We start from the raw sequence: 25341 nt of genomic DNA, 5'->3' as shown, positions 1-25341 counted from the left end.
GATTCTTTCCAATAGAATGCATTATACAATTATTTAAAGTCATTCCAGCTTCAAATGCACTGTATTGGTTCTCATCTGCGTGTCATAGACCATTAACCCTCTACAAATTTTGTGTCATCACAGCATTTCAGAATTGTGACGACTCCAAGGTATGTGTTGGAAACATCAAATCAGAAGGGAACACTATCCCCTTTCACAGAATAGAAACATTATCCCAACAGAGGCAAAAGTTTAATATTAATCTCTTTGAAAAATATAGTATTTACTGAAAAAGAAAACAACTTAGATTTTAAGATGGCTCTCCCATACCCACAAGAAAGTTTAAGAGGGAAAATTCATGTCACCATTATTGTATTCTCTAAGATACTCTCTCACTTCAAAAGTAACTGGTTTTCCTTCCATGTCTATGTAATATGTCAACTTTAATTTGTCACCAGGTAACGGTTTGAAAACCTTAGGCTGTATCTTAAAGACCATGTGTAATAATCTCATAATACACCAAATTAGTTTTCTAAGACCACCCAGGCTTTGATATTGCTGAAGGTTTTTTATTCACACTTCTATAAGTTTGAAGATCTGAATATTGTTCAGAGATTCCCATGTTATATATCAAATCAGCTACCTATTGAGGTTTCCCATCAGGTTCCAGTTCAAATATTTGTCATGGGCAAATAAGATTCAGACTAATGAACCATGTTTGATTTTTTTGAATAATTCACATCTGTATTTTTTATTCTCACCCCTCACCTTGAAGTATTAGAAGTTCAGTGTTAAGACAGATAATCTACCCAGCAATTTATCACGCATTTCATTTCAGAATAACATATAACTAAATAATAACTAAAATAATCTCATTAATAATACTTAATAAAATGTTTTTGTGCTTGCAAACATTGATGGCACCTTTCCAAAGCCAATTTGTTTTCTTTCAGCCATTATTGGTCCTTTATATTAAAGCATACTTTTCACTTTCGATCGGTCCACAAGCCACTGATTTCCATACTTTCCTTCCCCTGCTCATCACAGCTCTGATTGCTATTATGACTGTTATTTAGCATGACTCTTATTTTCAGAATGGAAGAGCACATCTGTCTCTAACAGGCATTCAAGTGTGCTGGTTGCTTCCTGTCCTCCGCCTCCAACGTATGATTTAATAAATCAAGAGCTACAATCTACAAATCACTTACTCGGAAGGTCTGTCGCTGCCAACAAATTGCCTCACGTACAAGCTTCCAACTTGAAAATATTTTTAATGCTACTTATGTCCAGGGGATTGACACACGTTAAAAGGAAAAAAAAAAAAAGAGAGAGATGCCCGAAGTTCCCAGCCCAAGTGATTTGGAACGTCTAAAATGCAGAGGATTCTAAGTGAGTTTAAATTTCAGCTTGGGATTGTTGCCAGTGAACACACGTTTCAAGTCTAATATTTCATATTGAATGTTTTGGTATTACAGTAGCTAGATATGTGGTAAAATTGTTTATAACTGGCTTATTAAGAGAAAACCGCTCACTAATTTCAGCGGCGGTCTGGTCAGGTCCATTGGGAAATAGCTATTTAGCGGTCGAGAGTAACTTAGGCTGCCCCTTCTGAAGACGTAACTAATAAACCCAGTGGGAAGAGTGAGAGTTAAGTAAGGGCGCGTAGGATCGGGTTGCCAGTCCTACCTCGGGAAACCCGACTACCGTACTGTCGAATTCTGGGGTTATTTCAGTCGTTGTTTTAAACCGACCCCAAAGTAGCGAGGATCCGAGACAGCCTCGCTTAGGGCTCCTCTGTTCCACCGCCCGCGTACGATATACGATTACAGGCGGCACGCGCGATGATTGTGGTGATAAGCGTTAACCGAGGTAAATATGACCACCCTCGGTTCTTCTGAATCCTCGGAAATATAAAGAAACGCCAACAACAGCGGCTCCTCTCTTCCCCGAAACGTCGGGTAAAGGAGGAGAGCGTGCGCGCGGTTGGATGATTAAAAAATAAATAAAAGACCGGGGAAATACCGCTTGCTCGTATGGAGCAAGCGCCGGGCTGGGAGAGGAGGCTCTTCCGCCGGCTCCCTTTTCTCACGCCAATTGCGGGAGCTGCTCGGGTCTCTGCGCCGGGGTAACTTTATCAGCAGAAGCGCTGCCTCCGATCTCTTTTCCCCTCTCGCCTCGCACCCCACGCTATGCCGCCTGAAGGATGGCACCGCTCAGCCGCCAGTCAGGCCGAGAAGGAGAGAGAGAGGAAAACAGGAGCGCAAGCTGCTTGCAGCAACCCCGGGAAAACCACCGGTGCTGCTCGCACTCGGGTGCAAACTGCAAGCCCTCCCTTGGGTGGGGGTGCTGCGGGGGGGGGGGGAAGAGGCTGGGTTGGGTGGGCCTCGCGCGGGTGGGGTACCCGGCGGAGAAGAGGCAGCGGCGGGTGGGCCGAGCTCTCCGCCTGTCCCGCCTTCCTCCTCTTCGTCCCACCCTCCCACGCCCGTGATTGGTTTTGACCGCCCCTCGTCCGGGCTCGGAGGCCGCCTCCCTCCCCAGCTAAAGCGGCCAGTATGTGAATAGGACGGAGCCAGAAGGGAGCAGCATGCAATCGACTCTGCGCCAGCTGCCTCCGTCTGCCCAAGTGCCCCCGCGGCGGCGGCGGCGGCTCCTCTCGCTCCGCGCCCTGCAGCTTCGCCGCCTCGGCCTCTTCCTCGTCGCGCCGCGGAGTTGAGAGAAAGCAGCCCCAGCTGTGTGGGGGGTTTGGCGGCGGCGGGGTGGCGGTGGCGGTGGTGGAGGGAAGAGAGGCTGCAATGCCTAAGCCGCCGCCTCCTTCGCCTCCTCCTCCTCCTCCCCCTGCTGTTTCTGTGCATCCTCCTTCTCCGCCAGCCTGAAGAAGGTGGGGGGGGGGGGAAGGAAGCCGCTTTTCGCCCGACAAGGACACGCACACTTGCGCGCGTGTGTCGCCCCTTTCCCGCGCTGCTGCTCGCCCGCCCTGTGGGCGAAAGGTAAGGACGGAAGGTGTGTGTGGTGGTGGTGGTGGTGGTGGGAAGAGAGCAGCCGCGAAAGGTGTTGGGGAGGAGCGGGGGCTCGGGAGGGCTTGTGGCGGCCCCGCGGAAGAAAGAGCCCGAGGAGGCTGCCGGCTTGGCTTGGCTGGCCGAGGCGTCTCTCTCGCTGCCACACTTCTTTGCGCGCCCCGTGGGGTGGCTCGCTTGTTGTAGTCGAGCCTCGGCCGCTTTGCCAAGAGTAAGTCGCCTCCAGTGGATTGAACGCCTGGCTCGTGAATCCCCTCGCGCCTGCGCTCGCTGCCTGCATGGAAAAAACTTCCTGCTTGGGTGTTTTTGGGTGATGTGCAAGACCAGGAGCGGTAGCGTGGGGGTGCTCTGAGGTAGGGTTTCGGGCTAAGGGGACGCGGGGTTGGGAGGGGGGGTGGTGGGGATGTAGGAGAAGAAGAGATCTGCTCGGGAGGCGACATCAAGCTTTCCTTCCCCGTGGCTGCCACCCTCGTCTCTTCCCGGCACCTTCTTTGCCATGCTCTCTCTCTCTCTCTGTACCAGACCTTTTTAACTTCCCTCCCGGTGCGGGTTGGAGACACCGTCTCACCCCGCACGATGTAAAAAAAAGGTGGTTGACTTTCTCCTCCGCATCGAGGAGGTAAATGACACCAGGGGCTGTCATCTTGTTTGTCGGCCCTACGTGTGTTTTTAAAAGGCTCCGTTTATATAGATGGCTTATTAAAAAAAAAAAAAAAAGAGTGGGGGGGGGGTCGGTGGGATGGGAACGCACACCACATAACCACTGCAAAATCATCCATCATCACCACAAGGCAGAGGCTATCTTTAATTAAAGCTATCTTGAAAGGAAGAAAAAATGACAAGCTCCCACCTCGGAATTGATTCTGGAGCAAGTCTCTCTTCGTGCCCATCGGTCACTTTTCATGGATCTTTTAAAAGATGATTTTGTTTAAATGCACTCAAAAAAATAAATAAAACCCCAGCGTCTGGTAACTTCCAGGTATTAGCCTTAGTTGCCTATCTCCTTTTTGACCTGGCTTTCCCCCCCATGGTCTCAATCCTATCCCTTCCTCCTGCGCCCCCTCCTCAATCCTAGTCTACTTCCTTAAAGTGGTTTAGGTGTCTTTAGGGCAGGGACTGAATTCCTTTTGTTGTACCTGGTGTCTGCCAATATGTATACAGTGTCAGGTTGAAGGTGTGTCCAGAAATTGCTTGAGGCAATTGTTACGTTTTTGTAACAGTTGAAACCCACTTTTTACTGTTGGAAACGAATCCCAAAGTGTGGAGTCTTTGATATGCTTTTCAATAAATTCTGTCAAATTTGAGGAGTCTCACTTGAAAGTAGATAGGTCTGGGCTCAGAGGTACTGTGTCTCTGTTGGCAGAAGTTGTATCTATGGATCAGATCTCTCTCCCTCACATACACACATTTTTTATGGAGCTTTGTTAATAGTGTTAAGACTATGTGTGTTCTTGTTCTCTTCATGGGGAGCCATTAACATTTTACTGTTTAAAGAAATCAGGGTCTGGTATGGCTCTTATCTATTTTCTGTGTTTCCCCATCCCACCAGTGTATTATGAAAGCATGACCTCTTGTTCTTCTCTGATTAAAAATATATATTGTAATCTAAACAATTGCAAACAATCCTTACTGACATATTTAATGTATAGATGAACTTGTGAAATTGTCCAGTATTTAAGACTGTAAATGTTATTCTATTACTACTTGGTTCTTAAGCTAATTTATTCTATCCTCCTTTGACTTATCGTTCGCCAGAGTTTATTTTTGAGAGTTTACTAAAACAGGCTCTTACTGTATGCCTTTAAGACTGCAGGTATCACTTAGCTGTCTCTTCAAATTAAGCAAAGAGCTGAAAGTTTTAAGTCCCCTTCAGTAGTATGATTTTTTTTAAATAAAAAAAATGCAGTGTTGTTTGAATCCTTTTTAATAAATCAGCAGTAGCTCAGTATTATGACAGGATTAAACTAGCAATAGCATTTACTTTATAAAGTGATATATAATCATATTTTATTGATATTCTGCTGTTTGAAACTTTAGTTATGCACAGTGGGTTACCTGCTCTTATTTGCATGAGAAGCAAGGTTTTATTCTTCGATAAAGAGTCCTCCCCCTCATCGTGGTTGTCTCTGGGAGAGTTTTTCCCAGCTTGCAATGAAGTATGGCATTAATATATTGGCTTCTATAAAAGAAAATTAATAATCAGTGCAGTAGTTAGAATAATGTTTTGTGAAAAGGTCCCCTTCCAATATAGGCAGTGTGTTTCTTTGGAATGAATATCTTTAAGAGATGTACTAGTTAAGTATTGAAATGGACATAATAAATTTAGAATATGGCAATTTTACTATAACTTTTTTTTTAATTGAAGTTTTGTCAGCTGCATTATCATTTGATAAAATTTAAGATAAATTGGGCATTCTATATGATAGCTCCTTGGATGATTCTGAAAATATGTACTTCAGAAGAACCAGTGCATTTGAAAGTTTTATATGAGCTAAAATTTCCAGTACCATCTAGCGTAGAATAGTTTAAGCGCTACATTCATAGTTTTTTAAGCTTTCTCTTGACAATAGAAGCCATGAACAAATGTTCAATTGGAATTATTGCCGGAAAAGAATATTTTATGGTTGTCATGACTACAATTAGAGCAGTGGTAGCTGGTTTTCACCTGAACAAATAGTGGTAAGGAGGGTAGAATTCAAATTCTTTGTTTCTTTGAACTGTGTTTCTAATGAATGGTATCCAAACTTTAGATGTTCAATGCATGCAAAATTGATTTTATGGAAAAACCTTGCTTAGAATAAAAAGCTTTCTCGTGTTGCTGAATTCTTCCTTAAATGTAGTATAGAAGGATTGAAGTAAAAAAGGTCATCTAGTCCAGCCCTATACCCCAAGGTTTCCTGTATAATCCAAGCAATGGCATGTTCCAAGTAAATAATACACACATAAAAGTAACTTTAATGGAAAAAACTGAAAGTGATTCTAGTCATACGCTACAGGGAAATAGATATTGAGCCATTTTTTATCCTTTTAAAAATTAAGAATCACATTGTTTTTGTGTATTTAGCAACATGAAAATGCTAATGGTGCTATCTCACCCCGGTTTTTTTCAAGTATGTATTGAAGAAATCATAGGGAAAGAAAATTCCCTGTTATGTACAGCTCAATAGCATTATTGCCATGTATTCACAGACATCTGCTTACGGGGCAGAAGTTCCATAATTTTGTATTATGTATTGTAATTATTAATGTTAGCCATAATTTCTTTGCATCTTGATCTGTGGCACATATCTTTGCTTTTTGCTTCTGTGTGATCATTTTCATTTCAGCCTCATTTACTGTATTCTCTCCATTTCCCTATACCCTTTATATTTAACTATTTTAGGAACAAATATTCTTGAAATAAAGGCCATATTTTTTTCTTTGCCACGCTAATGTATATATACACAAAACTTTTTAAAAGATACACTGATTGCATATATTTTAAAATATAATATAGTTCCGGTTATATAATTTATCATGAACTGATTTTCACTTTTATTAAGATGTCCAAAATTTGGTTGCAGTTTTATTGGAGTTCCATAAAGGATCTTTAAAATCTAAATATCAAAATAATCTCTCTACTTAGACAATATTTTATGGAGGAAAAACAGCCTGTTGGATTCTGCTGTAACTTTACTATTTAAAGGAAACAAGAGGATTGGAAATAACCTGCTTTCATGATCTACTTACAGTGCAATAGAATGCAACTCTATAAAGATCTATTTCTGACTTATTAATGGGTGATAATGTAAAATACTCTGAGTTTGAATTATGATATCTTGATCTGAACATGAAAGAAATAATTTATTACATATTTCTTTTAAAACTTTTTTAAAATGAAGGGATTAAAATACAACTGTGAGAATTTTTTTTATAATAGTTGCAAATGTTGGTGCCAAATGTGTAGAAACGTTAACATCATAGAAAATGAGTTTTTTTCTTTCCTATTTTAAAAAAAGAAAATGTTACTTCTGTTTAAAAATAATTATAATTTATTAACATAGATTTAAACCAATATTAATAGTTTTGGGGGAAACAATGCTCTGGTATTATCAATGAGCATCCTCTGCAACATTAGCATAATTTACATTTTTCATTTTATCAAAATAGTTTTGTCCAGGCTAAGTGCCAACTGATGTTGTTAGAAACTTTGAGCTTTCAGAGTCTGTTTCCCTGACTGAATACATAGCTTAGGCAAGATTGTTCTGTCCTTTTGCAGTGATGGAGATGAGTCAAGCCAGGCAGAGTTAATTAAGTCAGGGAGATAATATAGCAAAGGCCAGTTGGGGGCAGAATATAAAGGAGTAATGGACATTCCTACTGTCAATCTACAGAGGCAGCAATAGAATATCAATAATGAGAATTATGAAATCTTTTCTAAAGTAAGAAAATTGTGTTATCTAAAAATGTGCCCTCCTTGATGTTGTAAAATGTTGAGTTATAAATTAACATGTATCGATCAGATTTGTACCATCAAGAAACGCACATTACATTTAAATTTAAAATTATTGGATAAGAAATGACTAGCTGTTTTACTGTGCACCCAGAAGGCATGACATGACAATAAGGTTGCCTTTTCCTTCCAGATATGGAGGTTTATGCACTAAGATGAGTGTTTCAAAGGATGCTGAAAAGAAAGTAGCCATTTTGGAAGAACTGAAGAGTAGATCGGTAATTTGCATGATACAGAGTTAGTGTAAATTATTTTTTAAACTAGTTAGTTCTTAGACTAATACAATTTTTATCCCATCTTTTTTATATGTAATTCAAAGCATCAAACATACCTAAAATTTCTGTCTCCTTTCTTCCTCATAAGAACAACCCTGTGAGGTGGGTTGGGCCGAGAGAGAATTCTGACCCAAAGTCACCCAGCCGGCTTTCATGTCAAAGGGAGTACTAGAACTCACAGTCTCCTGGTTTCTAAGCTAGCATGTTCACCACTAAAGCAAAGCAAATTGGTCTATCAGTTAAATGTAGCTTAATTATATCACTCAGTCCACCGCTTTCCAAAGTTTCTTTTTATTTGATTCTTTATGGTGAAAAAGTGTTTAATATACACATATGGGAAATATGGGTATAAATATGTCAAAGCGTAATAGTCTTTTTAAATTTTCCAAGGATGCTTAAGGAATCAGCTTGGATGGCTCTGAACCCTGTTTTCTAACCATAGTAAAACAGTCTTCCTCAATGTTAGTTTGAATAATTTCCTTCTAGTTTGCTGTGAGTTCAACGTGATATATATCTAATGCAGAAATAATATGCTTGTCAATTGGTCTGGATTCAAAAGTTGCCATCTTGGCAAGATCAACATAGTGAAAACTATTCCTGATGACTGATCTGGTCATAAGCTGGCTCTTAGATCAAAAGAGCCCTTCAAAATAAAAATATCTTTGGAATGACTGGAGAAGGTAGTGGTAAGAATAGGAAAAGCAGAACTGTGTCCACAAGCTTGATTGATGGTAGCCTCTTTAATCTGGATTTATTTATTCATTTGATCATTATATATGGATAGGCTAGTTTAGATGAAAAAGAAGATCAGTAACTTTGGGAGTTATTGCTTTAAATCCATCTTGTCTAGTGGATTTCCAGTAGATATTTGGAGAGCTCATGGAGTGTAATCCAGTGATGAATATTTTCCCAGTTCAGGAACAATAGAACTAGGTGAGCAGTGTTATAAAATAGCCCAGCTGTTGCCATAGCATCTATTTTACTGGTCACAACAATGTTGAAAGTAGGAGATGTTAGTCTTTAGGAAAATAGCCAACCCAAGTCATTGCGGCAGTTTATTCTATTTTGTGGGCACTGGTCCAGAAAACTTCAAGATCCGTCACCAGAAGATTGCAGGTATTCCCTGTGGAATTCATCTTGGAATTTGGCTAGTGGTGAGTTTTTTTGGGGTTTTTTTGGTTCAAGGACTGACTGAATAACTACTGGTGCATTGATGTTCTACATTTTATCTTGGTTAAGTTAACCAAGTTCACTTAACATTAAATTTCATCATTTACCTTTTAACAAATCAGGATAGATAACACTGAATTTGCTGGTACCAATTCTTATATGATTATATATTATCAGAGGAGAGGCATTTCAAATTAAAAAATCCGAATTCCCAATTTATTTTATAATCCGTAGCCCAGATAGAATCCAAAAAAACCTCTGCCTTTTCTTTCCTCCCTCCCTCCCTCCTTTCTTTCTTTCTCAATAGAAAATAAAGACCACTGTTGTTGCAGTATTATACCACAATATTTTATGAAATGCTGGTACTGTATACTTCAGCCCATTTCCACAACCACTTACAATCTACCCAATTTCTCTTTCTCTTAATCTCGTTTGGAGCTTCCAACATTTAACATCATTTGTGTTGACAAAAATGTGATCCACAGTGTGGGAAAACATCAGTATCCCCAAATTATTCTTTTGTGAGAAAGCCAGTGTAAAATTCAACAAGAAATAGCTCCTGTGTTACCACCCATCATTATTTTTTTCCTTTAATAATAATAGCTTGCATAGGAAAACAAATAAGTTATAGGGATCATAATTAACTTATAATACAGATATTCAGTTTGACATTGCTGGAGTAAGAACACGTGGAAAAGTGATCAAATAATATAACAAGAGCTTATCATGGCTTCCTATTTTTTCTTGATTTTGCTGTTATCCTTTGGTTTCCTTGGTTAGCTTATGCTACCACTCTCATATATTTTTTTTAGATCTTTGATGGGATCTGGTCTCTATCTTATGACAACAGTCAACTTTTAGCTTTCAGGGTATGTAACTGGGGGAAGCAGATACAGTATCCAGTTACAGTACCCAGTATACAGTACAGTACCCAGTTCCTCAATGGTATTGCTGTATGTAGCGTTAACTATTCTTCAATTTTCTGAAATTGCTCTGTCTATTTTTTCTTCTATTTACTTCCTGTTATACAGATTTTATTTTAGTATATAATGTTAACTATAAGGAAAAATTGATACCTATCATGATTGCAGTGTATCACAGAAATTAAGCTGAATATGGTACATGTTTGAAAGTGATTATTAAAAAATATATGATCCATTTTCTAGATAATAGGGCAGCTGAAAAATGACTTAATAGCTTACCGGTTTTGCCTGGATTTGTACCTTAAAAAACCTGCCAAAGATACTGTGATTTGCTTTGAAATGCTTTCAAAATGCTAAAATTATAGGGACTGACTTCCACCCATGCATTAAGAGATATATAAATATTAAGACTGTCCTGATAAAGAGTTGGTTTGAAGCATGGACTGAAATGTTTCTGAGAAGACATCAGCTTGTTCAGTTGTGTTTCATGGTCATCCATATCTATTATTTTCTCTGAGCTGTAAGAATGTGTTAAAATCCATTACGAGAACATTGTGCTTTGGAATATATTAAAGTGCTAAATTGGAAAACAGATTTCATTATGGTTGTCTAATTAGGGACTGGGGAAAGATAGCTTTAGCCTCTGAGCTGTAGTGGTTGAAGAGTATTAAGAAGGCTAAGCAGATCTTGGTTTTGAAGGGAGGCTGCTTAGAAGCATAGCGTGGCTGCTTTGAACAGTGTAATAGAAATAACACTTGTTTTTCAAATCCACAAATTTAAAATAATCACTTGGGAGAGAATATCAATGTTGAACATATTCCTGCCTTAGTCTGAGTATCTGACTAAATAGACTAAGCTGTTGTTCTCTGTCCTACTTTTTTTGCAGATCTGTCACACTGGGATAGAAATGCACATGATGAACTCTAGGTAAAACCAACATGTTTTGATGTGGTCCCTTTTTCTCCTAATTGTAATTTTCCAAAAAATCAAAATAAAATCTTTATGTAACCAAAACAGTCCTATCTGTACACAAGAGGGAGATATACCCACAGGTTTGTGAGAATCTCAAAGCTTGTTGAAGTACATTAGAGAGAGAGAGGTTAAAATATAATTGTAGTTCTAACTGCTGTGAAGAATAGGAAGCCACATCTTTATATATTTTTATATCTCTTTTTTTCTATTTCCTTCTGCTTTTGTTCTTATTGATTTTTTAGGTTTCTCTTTTTATTTATATATCTAATCTATATAGCTACCCATCTCAAATGAAGTGCATCTGGGTGGCATACACAAAGACATAAAACAATAAACAACCCCCCCCCAATCATTATTAAAAAGTTAGAAAAATATATGGCACAGTAGAGATTAGATCAGCGAGGAGATCTCGCCTGTTCGCTAAGAACCCGAAACCTGACAATAAAACCAGTTTTTAAGGGACTTCCAGAAAGTAAGTTTTTTTTAATTTCTCTTTCCATTTTGTTTTCTCTGTTGTATTTCAGTTTATATTAATTCTTATTATTGTTAAAACTTTGAATACAGATTATATTAAAAAAGAAAGTACAGAAAAATACCAATGCCCAATTACTTCACCCCAAATGGCTCACGGTGGGCTGAGTGAGCTTGGAATGCTAAGTATTGGGGGGAGGGGGGGACAGAAAATTTGGGGTGAGGAATTTATAATATATGCCAGAGGAGAGTTGATAGCTAAAATCCCATATTGAAGTTCTTCATACTTGAACATTTTACTTTAGGGCTTTGAATTTCCTTATAAAACACACACACACACCCCAGACATTTGTTGCTCTAAGTTGCATGGAGCTGCTTAAAATACCGAAAGACTTTCAAATTAACATTTGCCTCTTTCTGGTGGCAGTATATAAACATACTTTTTCCTTGAATTCTGGGTGCTATATCATAATCGATTGATTATATGCCATGAAGTAATTTTTGATTCCTAGCGACCACATACATTTTACTAAGCTGAGGTATTTTATTTTCTGCTTTGTTGCTTTTTTGTTTCATTATTGTTATAACTAATCTGACAGTCAGATGTTTAGACTAGATTTGGCAGTTTTATCCACTTCTTAAGTCTGCTGCAAGTAACACTACTTTTGCAAATTGACCGATGGTAATTTTGTGAATGCTGATGGTGTCCAAGTGGTGCTCCAGATGTTTTGGGATTGCACCCAAGATGCCTCTTGCTATTGATCTTATCTTGACTTTCTTTCGCCATAGTCGGTCTAGTTCTATTTGCAGGTATTTGTATTTTATGATTTTTCTCCAGTTCTTTCTCTTCTCTTCTGCCGACTCCAGATACTGCCACATCCAATAGTCCAATAGACTTTTTTGTCTTTCTTATCAACAGTTATTCAGTCTGGGGTGTTATGTGGTAGGTGCTTGGCTGTTTGAATTCTAAAACCCCAGAGCGCTTTAACTTCATCATTTTCTATTACTTTTTTATTTTGTGGTCCCACCAGCTTTTGCTTGTAGGCAAATTGCATTTCTTGAAGATCTTTCAATGCACCATGGTTGCTACTTTGTCATGCCGTTGTTTCTAGTCAGTCTGAACGATCTTCTTCAGTTTCTTTGCAGAGGCAGTGTTTGCTGTCTTGTTGTTGTCTTCTCAATTCAGTTTTTGTATGCATTTGTTCTTTAAGGCTTGGTCTTGTAAAATCAGGATTAGCCCCTCTGTTTTCTTCTTTAATTTTTCTGCCCCTAACCATTGCCATTGTCATCTATTTTGCCTGCTACTTTTTTATGTATTGGCCATACAATACTTTGTCTCTTTTCCATTCTTCATATAGTCTTTCTTGTAGGCCAGTTTGGTCTCTCCAATATTCAGTAAGCCTATATGGTATACTAGCTTCAGTGGATCATCTTTACTGTCCTTCCGATATTTTTCCAAAATCCTTTTTTCTTCAACTTTTTGGTGTAGTTGCAACATTACATACTCACGGGCTTTCCCAGTAAGTAAAGTCTGTCAACATCACTGCATGAATAAAGACATGATTTATTGTCATTATTTTTTTTGGTCTTCCTATTCAGGGCTTTTAGTTCTGCTTGAGTCCAGTCTACTATTCCAGCTGTGTATCTAATGATTGGAATTGCCCAGGTGTTAATTGCATTTGTGACATTTTCTCCACTGAATTAAGATATCTTCACTCTCTTAATGTATTTGCTTCCAACTTTTGTCTTGACTTCAGTGTGCTCGATGCTTTCAGCTTGAAGGATGCCTAGGTATTTGTACTTATCATCTTCATTCAGACTCTACTTTATTCCCATAACGTAGGGCACCTCGATTCCTTCAGTTTTCATTATTTTTCATTATTTTTCCCCTATTGATGGTGGGGGTAGCCATTTGTCCAGTCCAAAACTCCATTGCAATGTTGGTCAGATTCTTGATGACTCATTGTCATCTTCAGATTATGGGCAGTGTGGTTCCAATACTAGTTGCAGAGTAGCTGCAATGGCAGAAGGATTATCTCTCCATTTTGTGCTTCCATGTATCCCAGGGGCATCTCAATGCCTATTTGGGGAAACAAAATGCTACCTAAATTAGGCCTTAGCCTGATCCAGTAAGGTTGTTTTTACATAGAATTATTCACAGGTTTCACTGTTTTCAGAAATAACTGACACATAGGTAAAGTTGCATAGAATGATAGGTATTATTTACATTTATCAAAATGGATAGCAATATATACTGTGAGTCTTGTAACTGCAGATTCCTTTGACATATATCCTTTTTGATATTTTATGTAGAAGAAAACATTGCTGTCCAGTACAAAATAAGAAAACAACAACAACAACATTTTGCTGTATCCCTTTGCTATATGTAATAAAAATGCTGATGTTATAAAGAATTATGTGTGCTTTGTTTACCATATTAATTTTTTGTGATGGAAGAATTGCCTATGGAAGTGGCCTTAAATCTACCCAAACGACTTATTTTTTTTTTCCAGTTAACAACCAGTTCTGGAAATAATGTAGACAGGAAAACCCCAAAGAAATCACTTTGAGATCTAGAGAGGGTTTCTGAAATTAGATTCCCCCCTATGAGTTCAGCTCTTTTTCTGTCCTTGTAGAAGTGGAGGGTTAAAAAAAATCCCAATGTTCACTAGGTTACTCTCCTAGGGAACACAGCCTTGACTTATCAACTCTACTTAATGTCATTTTTACATGATAAAAGGACAAAGGAGGTGATATTAAATCCCAGTTTACTGCATTTGCTGGCCTTATATGTTTTCAAAACTACAGTGTAAATATCATAGGAATATATTTACACAGCAAGGAGGGAGAGGATGAGGTATATGCATAGGCACAAGTCTTGCTTATCCTACAGAGAACTACACTTTGTCCTTAAACACTGTTTCTGACTCTCTTCTCCTCCTTTCTCTGCATTCAAAAAAAGCTTATCAGCCAGAAAAAAACTATAAAAGTATATATATAAAATCCATTCTTTATCTACAAGATGCTTCAAAATGAGGAGAAATATCTAATCTGGCTCAGTCACCTGGACCAGAGGTTTTGTCTTCTGATCTTTCAGACTCATGCTGGAGGCCATCTTCAGGGAACTTCTCTCTAGCTAGAAGCTGACTAGGGAGAAGTTCCCTGAGGATGGTCTCCAGCACAAGTCCACAAGTTTGGAAGACAAAATCTCTGGTCCCAGTGACTGACCTAGATTGGATCCTGCATCATTATCCTGGGACACATATATTCACCTTCATTTGTGAGGAGAAATTTTCACAAAATTCTTGAGCACATTATGATGGTATCTTTATTTAGGAGTAAGACTTAACTATGTTTACTAAGATTCTCCAGAGAATTTTATACAAGCAGTCCAGGGGTGGGTTCTACTTACCTTTACTACCGTTTCGCAACGGGATCGCGTGCCACCTAGCTTCTGCGCATGCTCAGAACTTCTGTGCATGCGCAGATCGCCAATGATGACATCAGGGGTGGTGGGCGAGACCACCCACCGGTTTTGCTACCAGTTCTTGCGAACTGGTCCGAACCGGGGGCAACCCACCACTGAAGCAGTCCCCGGGTGAAGAACAAGTTGGCTTCTTAAGTTGAATTTGTATGTAAGTCGGTACTTGCACCTACGAATGGATTGTCTATTTACACATAGTCCTCTTCATATGATTGGTTACTTAGACGTTGTTACAGTGGACTTCCCTGGGAATATTTATGAGCTGGATTCAATGTTCCCACAGTTGGCTCCTCTGCAGTCATGTGATCACACTTCAGGTACTAGGCAGCTGGGCTGTATTTACAGCCATTTGCAATATCCCATGGTCACACAAGAAGACATTTTAATTCTGTGCTTTAGCATAACTGGCCCATAATGAACCATTGGTTGACCTAATGACTGCAGCATTTGCTTAATGGCCACGATAATCACATTATAAAGATAGTGTTTGCTTAATGACCGCCACAGAAATGGTCATAAAATTGGATTGGTCATGTGAGTGACCCAATTGATGACTATCATGAGTTATGACTATATTGGGCAGGCTCTGTTATGGCCGTAAATTGAGAACTACCTGTACAAAAAATGGCAGGTGATGATCCTTCTTGAACAGTGAACCTCAGAAACTATGCAATATTTTCATGAACTGTTGACAACATTTATGGACTACCTGTACTTACAACAGGCTGCATGTTACAAATATACAATTCAGCAGGTTATAAAAACATTGCACAGTTTCATCAGCTCAAGGAACGACAATACTGTCTGCCATTTTTAGTAATAGCCTGTTGTAAGTACAAGTAGTCCATAAATCAGATGTTCTTGATCTGGGGACTGCCTCTGTAGGATTATAGCAATCACAGGCAAAAATTATATTAGCAGGGGATAATGGAAGCTAAAGACCAATTATTTTTGAGAGGTTGATTTGGTTGCAATCTGATGCAGATTGATTTAATGTGACTTTCAAATAACCATTGGACTGTACTATACTTGTAACGAAAGATTGTTTAACCCACACTAGCTGCCTTAAAACATCATATAAGGTCACCAAATAGGTATTCAGACCATCTTAAAAATGTATTTATCATTAAGCAAGTGAGTTATTCCCAAGAAAGAGAAATAGGCACATGCAGCATCACTCTTTTCAATTAATGAACTTTAATATAACTATGTAGATTGGACTTTTAGATGTCTTCAAATGTTGCTGATGCCATGTGGTAGGGAATTAATCAGACAGTGGCACCCAGAATGTAATCTATAAGGCTGTGCATTGGTAGGATAGAATTTCCCAGGGCCCTGATACTGTACTAACCGAACTACTTCTTTGTAAAATAATAAAAATGAAAAGTAACCTTTCAGAGAAATTTTGTTCTTTCTTAACCATAACCTCATCTTGAGGTGTTTTAACACTACTGAGAGTAGTATTTGACATTGAAGAATTTTAAATCAGCCACGGGTGGCTTAAAGGTGGTTTTATGTGTTACAGGTTAGGGTTGCTGTAGACATACCAGAGTATATAGGATTCCTTTAATATGGGAAGCCTTTTGTCTGCAAAAGACTAGCCACACAGGAGCTGAAATAGAAAAAAGTATTAAATTACGGTGCCTCCTCCTTATCAGTAAATTTGGAGCTCAAAGCTCTCTTGGTGTTTATAGAAGACCAAAATGATTGTAATTTTAACTGCAGGTAGTCCTCGACTTACATCCATAAATGGAACTGAAATGATCACTAAGTCAGTCACACTCAATTTTATTGCTTATGGCCATTAAGTGAATTGCTGCAGTTAACCATGTGGGCATTAAATGAATCTGGCTTTCTGCATTGATTTTGCTTGTTGGAAGCCCACTAACAAGGTTGCAAATGGTGCTCATGTGACACACACAAACCCCTTTCAACAATCATTGTAAATAAATGTCAGTTGCCAACTGCCCAAATTTTGATCATGTGACTGTGATGATCTTAAATGCAATGTCTGATTGTAAGTGACATTTTTCAGCACCATGGTAACTTTGAAGGACTGGTAAACGAAGGATTGTAAGTCGAGGAATACCTGTAATATATCTATGCCCTTCTTTTCCTAACATAATAGAAACACTTTTTTATGGTTAATAGATTTTCACATCTTCTTTCCTTTTTCAGTAATTGCTGATAATTTTCATAACACCCCTGAGGTTACTGGGGTTGAATACGTAAGAATTTACTAATCCTATGTTTTTGTTTTTACATTTGTCTAAATACCTTCTCATATGAAATCTACTGAAATAAATAGACTCTCCTTAAGATGTTATGTAGTATATTTGATAATCTTAGAAAGCCAAATTATTTACCACATCTCAAAAGCTGTTATTTTTCCTAATATTTCTTGCTTTTGAAAATGCAAGAGTACCATTAAATAATTTGTAGATAGTCAGAGATCTTGAATCTTATCTTTCAGTGACCCAAACTGAAACAGAAGCTACAATGTGTGAATGATTACCTGAAAAATTATTTTATGGTCAGAATTATTGGTATGTGAAGAAAAGAAAAATGTTTCTTGAAATATGTAAAATGTAGAGTTATTTCAGCTATTTCTTAGCCTCCGGTAGCCCGCGATCACTAAGTCACAAGAAATACACTCAAGACGGTCAGCGGTATATCCTGGTTTATTAGTGATGTCAGCTCATTCATGAAGCCGTGGTCATGGTGTTCATGGTCATGGTGTCGAGTGCTGCTTGACGCTCGACAGGCGTCCTCGACAGGATACTACCAAGTATCCGCCTAAAGGAGACAAAAAACAAACAGTCGTTAACGTTTACGTTTCGGCTATGGTTTTTGAGGGTTGTTTCTACGGAATTTTTTTAGGAGACGCGGAGCGTTTATATCATCTATTGGAACCCAGAAAGCTTCTGTGTCGGGATATCCTGTCCACCTAACCAGATATTGCAAGCGGCCTCTATGATATCTAAAATCAATGATATCACTGATTTCGTAATGTGCTCCCATTACTGGCCCTGGGGTTTTTTGTGGAGCACGAGGTTTGCTAATTGGTTTTAGTAAACTCGAATGGAATACCGGATGGATTTTTCCGAGCAAGGGTGGTAATTTCAACATGACCGTTACTGGATTTATGATCCTTATTATGGTGAAAGGGCCTATGTATTTGGGACCTAGCTTTCGACTTGGTACTCGTAGCCGTAAAAACTTGGTTGATAGGTACACCTGGTCTCCAATTCTAAAAGATGGACAGGTGGATCGTTTTTTATTCGCTTGGTGTTTATATTCTTTTGATGTCTTGTCTAGGGCTTCCTTTATCTGGGGCCATAGTCTCCGTACGTTATGGGACCAGTTGTGGGGAGTAGCAGTCTCGGGGGTGTGGAAATCCAACTCGGGGATAGCTGTAAACTCTCTTCCCATAACAACCTGGAATGGGGTATATCCGGTACTACGATGTACAGAGTTGTTATAAGCCGTTTCAGCAAATGGTAACAAATCCACCCAGTCTTTTTGTTGATATGACACATATGAGCGTAAATAACGCTCTACCATGGCATTGGCTCGTTCTGCAGCCCCGTTCGTACTGAGATGGTAGGCAGAGCTTAAGCCCTGTGTGGCACCAATGTCACTGAGAAACTCCTTCCAGAATCTGGCCGCAAATTGCACTCCTCTATCCGATATGATTCGCCTGGGTACCCCATGTAGGCGGTAAACATGTTGCAGAAACATTTTTACTAACTGTCGTGCTGATGGTTGTCCTTTACAAGGAATGAAATGTGCTTGCTTTGAGAAAAGATCGAGCACTGTCCATATTACGGTACAACCCTTACTGCTAGGGAGGTCTACAATGAAGTCCATTGAGATTTCATCCCAAGGTCTGCTAGGTTCTGCTACTGTTTGAAGTAGCCCTAACGGCTTTCCGGGTCTTGGTTTGGAGACGGCACAAACATGACAGCCCTGGACGTATCTTTCAATCTCCTTACGCATCTTAGGCCACCAAAATTGCCTCCTGGCCAAATGTAACGTTTTTAGGAACCCAAAATGTCCTGCAGTTTTAATATCATGGCATTGTTTCAGGATCTGCTGTCTCAGTGCAACAGGGACATACAACCTATCTCTCCACCATGCCAATCCGTCTCGGTGGGTCAGCGCTGACTGATTGCTTAACAGCCAACTATCGGATAATAACGCTTTCTTTAATGTAGGTGGCCAATTGTCAGTTCGTCGGGTTCCAACAGCACATGTTTCCGTTTGTACAGGTGGTATCAAAGCCTGTAACGAATCATCTCTTTTGCTTCCGTATTGCGGCATACGGGATAGGGCGTCAGCCAAAAACATTTTTCCTGCAGGTTTGTATTTCAGAGAAAAACAGAAATGTCGGAAATATTGCGCCCATCTAATCTGTTTAGGGGATAATTTTCGAGGTGTCTGGAGGGCCTCTAGGTTCTTGTGAACTGTCCAAACCTCAAATGGGTGTATGCCACCTTCCAATAAATGCCGCCAAGTCTGCATCGCCCATTTTACGGCAAAGGCCTCCTTCTCCCAAACAGCCCAATTTCTTTCAGATGACGTGAATTTCTGTGAGGTATATGCACAGGGCCTTAGCCTACCGGATGTGTCTTTTTGTAAGAGGACAGCGCCAACAGCTACATCACTAGCGTCAACCTGTATAACAAAAGGTAGCGATGTGTCTGGATGTTTTAGGACAGTCTCCTTGGCAAACAGGCTTTTGAGAGTCTCGAACGCTTCCTGGCACTTGGAGGTCCAAGGCAAAACGTGTCCTGGTTTGGGTTTAACCCCGGGTGGTGACGCTCCTTTTGTGCGCAATAAATCCGTCAATGGCAATGCCGTTTTAGCAAACGGGATGAAACGTCGATAGAAATTTGCGAAGCCTAAAAAACTTTGCAGCTGCTTCCGTGTCCGCAGAGCCTGCCAGCCCAATACTGCCTATACCTTTTTGGGGTCCATTTGTATCCCTGTGTCCTTAATCCTGAAACCGAGGTAGTCTATTTCCTTACGGTGGAACTCACACTTCGAGAGCTTAACAAACAGGCATGCCTCCAACAACCTGGTGAGTACTTGTCTAACTAACAGGATATGTTCCTCCAGTGTGTTTGAATAAATGAGTATATCGTCTAAATAGACCAAAATTCCACGATATAAATAATCATGCAATATCCCATTGATGAGTTGCATGAAGACGGCCGGAGCACCCTGTAACCCGAATGGCATCACAAGGATGTGGTAACTCCCAAAAGGGCTATTAAAGGTGGTTTTCCAGTCGTCTCCTGGGCGTATACATATCCGATAGTAAGCCTCACGGAGGTCTAGTTTGGTAAAGATTTTTCCGGTAGCTGACGTTGTCAACAGATCAGTTATTAAAGGTAGTGGATATAACGGCTCAACACAAACAGCATTTAATCCCCGATAGTCAACACATAAACGTAATCCTCCATTCTTCTTTTCCTGGAAAAGAACTGGGGCTGCCAGGTGTGACCGACTAGGACGTATGAAGCCTCTCGCCAGGTTTTTGTCTATATATTCTCTCAGTTCTTTTAGCTCCCTTGGTGTCATTGAGTACATCCGAGGTTTCGGTAGTTTTGCTCCGGGGACCAGTTCGATCCCACAGTCCGCATCTTGATGCGGTGGTAGAACGTTGCATTTGTCTTTGCTGAACACCTGGGCAAGGTTGTTATATATCTGGGGGTATGCCTGACCAGTCCCCACCCCATGTTGTAACATAGTGCACGGTTCCGCCGTTATCAGAAGCCGTAATTTGCGGAAGCCCCCCTCCCACCAGATGGTTGGCTCCCATTTATCCAACCACGCAAGCCTGAGGATTACAGTCTCGATCATTCGTGTGATGACTATAAAACAAATAAGCTCCAGGTGCTCTCCTATCCCTAAAATGACTGGTTCAGTTATATGGGCAGTTGGCCTTCCGCCGAGAATCGTTCCATCCACCTGTTTGAATTTAATAGTGGTGCGCAGAGTGAATATCCGGAGCCTCAACTCTTCCGCTACAGATCGGCGGATAAGGTACCTAGTACACCCAGAATCGATTAATGCTTCCTGTTTGCACTCCTGTTTTGTTGTAGGGTGGCGTAAGACTATTGGTATCAGGAAAGGCCGTATAGGTTCACTTACCATGGGGTCCTGGTTGTCTTCATCATCCTCGCTAGTTCCAATGGTCTCGGGAACACAAGCTATCCCAGGCGAACCACTAATGGTGGATTGCATCGTTGTCTCTAACAGGGAGGCATGGGCCGCTGCTCTGGACTGTTCCGGTGTTCGTAAAGACCGCTCCTTAGGCACGGTACTCAGTCCCTGCGGTCTTGGGGTGGACATCCGCAATGGCGGCAAGGGACATTTGGCCGCCCTATGCCCCTCCTGATTGCATCAGAAGCAACGGAATGGACATCTGCCTGTATCACCACCCCCAGTCCCTACAAACGGGGGCGGTCTAGCCATGCTCCTCTCATTAGACCGCCCAATGGGACCCCGCCTCTGTTGTATTTGACTCACACACCGGGGCCTGAATTCTCGGAGACCTACATCTAAAGCAACGGCCGCCTTGTACCAGTCTGACAGGCGGGGTCCTAAACCCCGATACACACATGCCTGGCGTATCTCCCTATCTAGTCTTGATTGAAACTGATGGATAAGGAGGCGTTCCGGCCATGACCGCAGTTTCCCGGCCAAACTGCAGAATTCCTTGATGTAATCCTTAGCCGGGCAGCCACGCTGTCTCAGACCTATTTAGTTCCCCCTCGATCACCTGGGTTCGGGTCTCATCTTCGAACCGGGCTCGTAATGTCTCCAGGAATAACCCGAGGTCTGTCAATTCACGGGCGTGCTCACTGTGTAGGTCAGCGACCCAGTCTGCAGCCTCGCCCGTGAGCACTGCCATCACAGCAACCACCATGGACCATTGTGAAGGATATAATCTGCCATACAGGTCCATATGGCTGATTACTTGACTAAGGAATAACGCCACCTTCTCTGATGTCCCATCAAACGTGGCCTGCACCGGGGGTAAGCCCCAATGGTTCTGCGGGGTCCTACCCCGGGGTCCCACTGTGGTAACGGGTCTAATTGGCGGGGCTGCGGTGGCCTAACCCCCCCCCCCAGGGTTGCTGCCCATCGGACCCATGATCTGCTCCTCTTTCCCTACTGGGTCGAGCAGCCGCTCTTGGTGCGCGGGCACCGTCCCCACCGTATGACAGACTGGTACCGGTGTTCACTGGGAGGTGCTCCCCGCTGGCTCGGCTCGGCCGTCGTTCGGGTTTAAACTTAGGGCTAGCGATACGTAGTCTGCCTTCAGAACCACTTCCCATGGGCCCCTGCCACGTACCAGATGGTTCTATACTGGGTGCCCAGGGCTGCCAGGAAGGCGCGTCCTGGATGCTGGCCTCCCTGAACCTGTCCCGCAGTACGTCCATAGTGGTTGCTCCCGGGCTAGTGGAGTAGCTCTACTCCCCGTCTTCCCCTGGAATTGAGCACCGGTATAGGGAGGGGTTTGCACCCGTGTGCCAGCCAGGGCCGAACTATGCCACCAATTCCTGACACCAGCAGTGGCTGCCACCCCGAGTCCATGCAATTCCTGGTCCTTGAGCCCCGTCTCCTTCCGTGGCTCCGTGGTTACCTCCTTCCGTGGATCCTGTTGCTTCGGCCGCACCACCGGCTGGTCGCTTGTATCGGGCACTTCAACAACCGTATCCTCTGCCGCCTCCTCCTTCTCTAGCAATTCCTCAGGCAGCGTGTCTGCAGAGACCCCCCTCAGCCATCTCGCCGCTCCGGCTTTAACGTCTGGTTGACGAGAGAGAGGAGCTGGGCCTTTCTCTTGGCCTCCGGTAGCCCGCGATCACTAAGCCACAAGAAATACACTCAAGACGGTCAGCGGTGTATCCTGGTTTATTAGTGATGTCAGCTCGTTCATGAAGCCGGAATGCAAAGCAATGCAAAGACACGGCTATCGGGAGCTAACTGCAGCGTCCTTTTATAGAGCAGAGTTCAAACCCCAGACAGCTGGGTGCGATCGTAATTCCCGCTGCTACCTTCCGGGCGCATAGTACTGACGTCATCAGCACCGGCTGCCTCCTTTCCGTTGGTGTCACTGCCGACCGCTCTCCGGTACTACCAGGTCTCCGCCGTGATCCCCAATAAGCACCCGTGCTCCATAGACTCCTAGCCGTGGACCCTAACCCCATCACCATCACCCCGTGCCTCCCGCACCCGCACCACCCCCCGGGAGGACGCTGTGTTCATGGCATTCGTGGTCATGATGTCGAGTGCTGCTTGACGCTTGACACTACTAAAGCAGTATATATCTCAATGGGTCAAAAAGTTAATCCATCCTAGATTTAAAAACTGCTGTATTTAATAAAAAAGAGAAACTATTGGAAGTGCTGTGAAAGATAATTTTTATACAAGAAAGAGGAAGATAAGGAAGTCTTGAAGCTTTGGGAACAGTTAACGTTTGGATAATTAATAGTTTACAAGAATAGCTGTTCTTGCTATTCTTATAATATCATGAAATTCCCTATGCAATATAAGTGAATATGGAATAAAATATGGAGAAGAGATTCAAAGTTCTATACGAAGCAACAAGATTTATACTTGTAGTTAAAAAGAGCTATTAAGAAAGCTAGTTTAAAATGCCCCCCCCAAAAAAAGTATCAAGAAAAATAGAGCTGCATGAAGCTGAGGGATTTTTATAATAATAAATTAGCCAATTTTACACATTTTAATGTGATAATTGAATAACAGAACAGTAATAAAGTAAGTCCAATATTAAAATATGTATATTATTCTAAAGATTTGATTAATGCTTATAGATAACAGATTTCAAAATAAATATAATCAAATAGCTCATTGTCTTTAATTACTGAACATTATGTGGAACTAATATAAAAATGAAGATTTTATTTTCCTTTGTCAAATCAATATATTTAAATTTCATTAAGTTTCAGCTTTTCTTTATTTACTTGCCAACTTCAAATTGTGTTTTGGAAAGTTGTGTGTTTGTAGGGTATTTGTAGTGGTTTTCTACAACATTGTTTTCTTTTTTCCTCTTTTAATCTGATGCGATATCCATTGTTTGCTTATTTAAGTTGCAGTGTTCCATTTATTTGAATGTTGAAATTGTGGTGTGCTTAAAATACAGCTAACAAATCAGATTATAAAAATAAAATGTGATACAACTAGAAATTGTGATATTTGGAACAAACCAATAAAACAAGGAAATAAGTAATATGCAAGCCTCAATCTTTTGTTGCTTTATACTTGCCACAGCAAACTTGTGATATCTAATGTGTTTAGTTAGATAGCCAGTGGCTCAGAGTCTTATTTGAATGGGAAGGCTTAAATAACCTCTTTTTATTTGCCTATATAGTAATTCCTTGATATGAGAGAAAAATCTTACTCTATTAAGGTTGAATCCCTGCTTGCAATCCAGCTATTTTCAGTAATGATTAATATCAATGGATACTAATCCCTTGATTCCCAATCAACCAAGGGAAATGTAAAAGGAAATGTTAGAAATTAAATCAATTACATCCATAGTTGAATAAGATAACTAGCTATAAACAAAACGTTCAAATGAAACTACCAAGCATACTGTATCCCTAAACTGTATGGTATTTCATAAATGTATACAATATTACTTAATGGGAGCAAGTTTAAAGCATCTACAGTATTTGTTTTAGTTTTATAGTGGAAGAAATACAGTTATTTGCTGATTCAATAATTCCTTAGTCTGAATCTCTTAAGATTCAGCAGTTTAACCTGGACAAATATTGTACTTCATTTCCAAACAGCAGAATATTACTAGGGTTGATTTTTCTTCCCTACAATGCAGGAGACATTATTTTAATGCTATGTGTGTTAAAAAGTACTCCTAGGTCCAGTTTGGCATCTGATCACCACATGGAGACAGGTGTCTTTACACCCGCATGAGTGAGCGGAGCCGTGTGTGTGCCATTTGTAATGACGGTAGCATCTGTGTGGTGCTCGTGGTGATGCTAATGGCATCACGATGCTAGCGCCTGCATGGTGCTTGCAGCGAGGCTAGCACGAGTGGGATGTGTGTGCGTAAGCACGCACACACACTGGCCAGCCAGTCATGTGGCCAATAGTCACGGCCCACAGGTTGGGCACCCCGTTTCTATAGAATTGATTCAAATCATCATCTTGAACTTTTATGTACACATTAATTCTTGTATCAGATTAATACTGGCTATGGATAACACAACAGAGTATATAAAATAGCCTGAACAAACGAACAAATGAATACATGCACCAGCGCACACCCATGCACACATACACTCAGGATATGGGAAAGTATAAAGTTTTCAAGAATAATCTGTAGATTCTGCTGAAAAATCTCCAGGAAAGTGCCAGAGAGCTTTTTCAAACAATTTGTAGATGACACTGTCATGTACACATAATAAGATTTCTACAAGGCAACACTGCAGCATTTGAATTTTTATTAGGTATCCTCATTTGGGAGCAATAGCAAGGATTGGTTGATGCCAAATGTCTTAAATGT

The 25341-nt window shown here is 40.8% G+C and overlaps 1 protein-coding gene across 5 annotated transcripts in view; it reads left to right on the top strand.

Annotated features, from left to right (window-relative positions):
• Positions 1-2475: 2475 nt before the first annotated feature.
• Positions 2476-25341, top strand: part of KLHL29 (kelch like family member 29) — a 426037-nt gene continuing 403171 nt past the window's right edge. Inside the window, exon 1 of one of the 5 annotated variants that reach the window (XM_034432194.3) lies at positions 2476-2966. The gene's annotated coding sequence lies outside the window, so the exon portion shown is untranslated. The remainder of the gene's footprint in view (positions 2967-25341) is intronic. The other 4 variants (XM_060689303.2, XM_060689304.2, XM_034432195.3 and 1 more) reach the window with 4 other exon arrangements.

This window comes from Pantherophis guttatus, chromosome 1 (genome assembly GCF_059756535.1).
Source record: "Pantherophis guttatus breed Tessera chromosome 1, ASM5975653v1, whole genome shotgun sequence".
Classification (NCBI taxonomy): domain Eukaryota; kingdom Metazoa; phylum Chordata; class Lepidosauria; order Squamata; family Colubridae; genus Pantherophis; species Pantherophis guttatus.
This window is presented reverse-complemented; position numbering and strand designations above follow the sequence as displayed.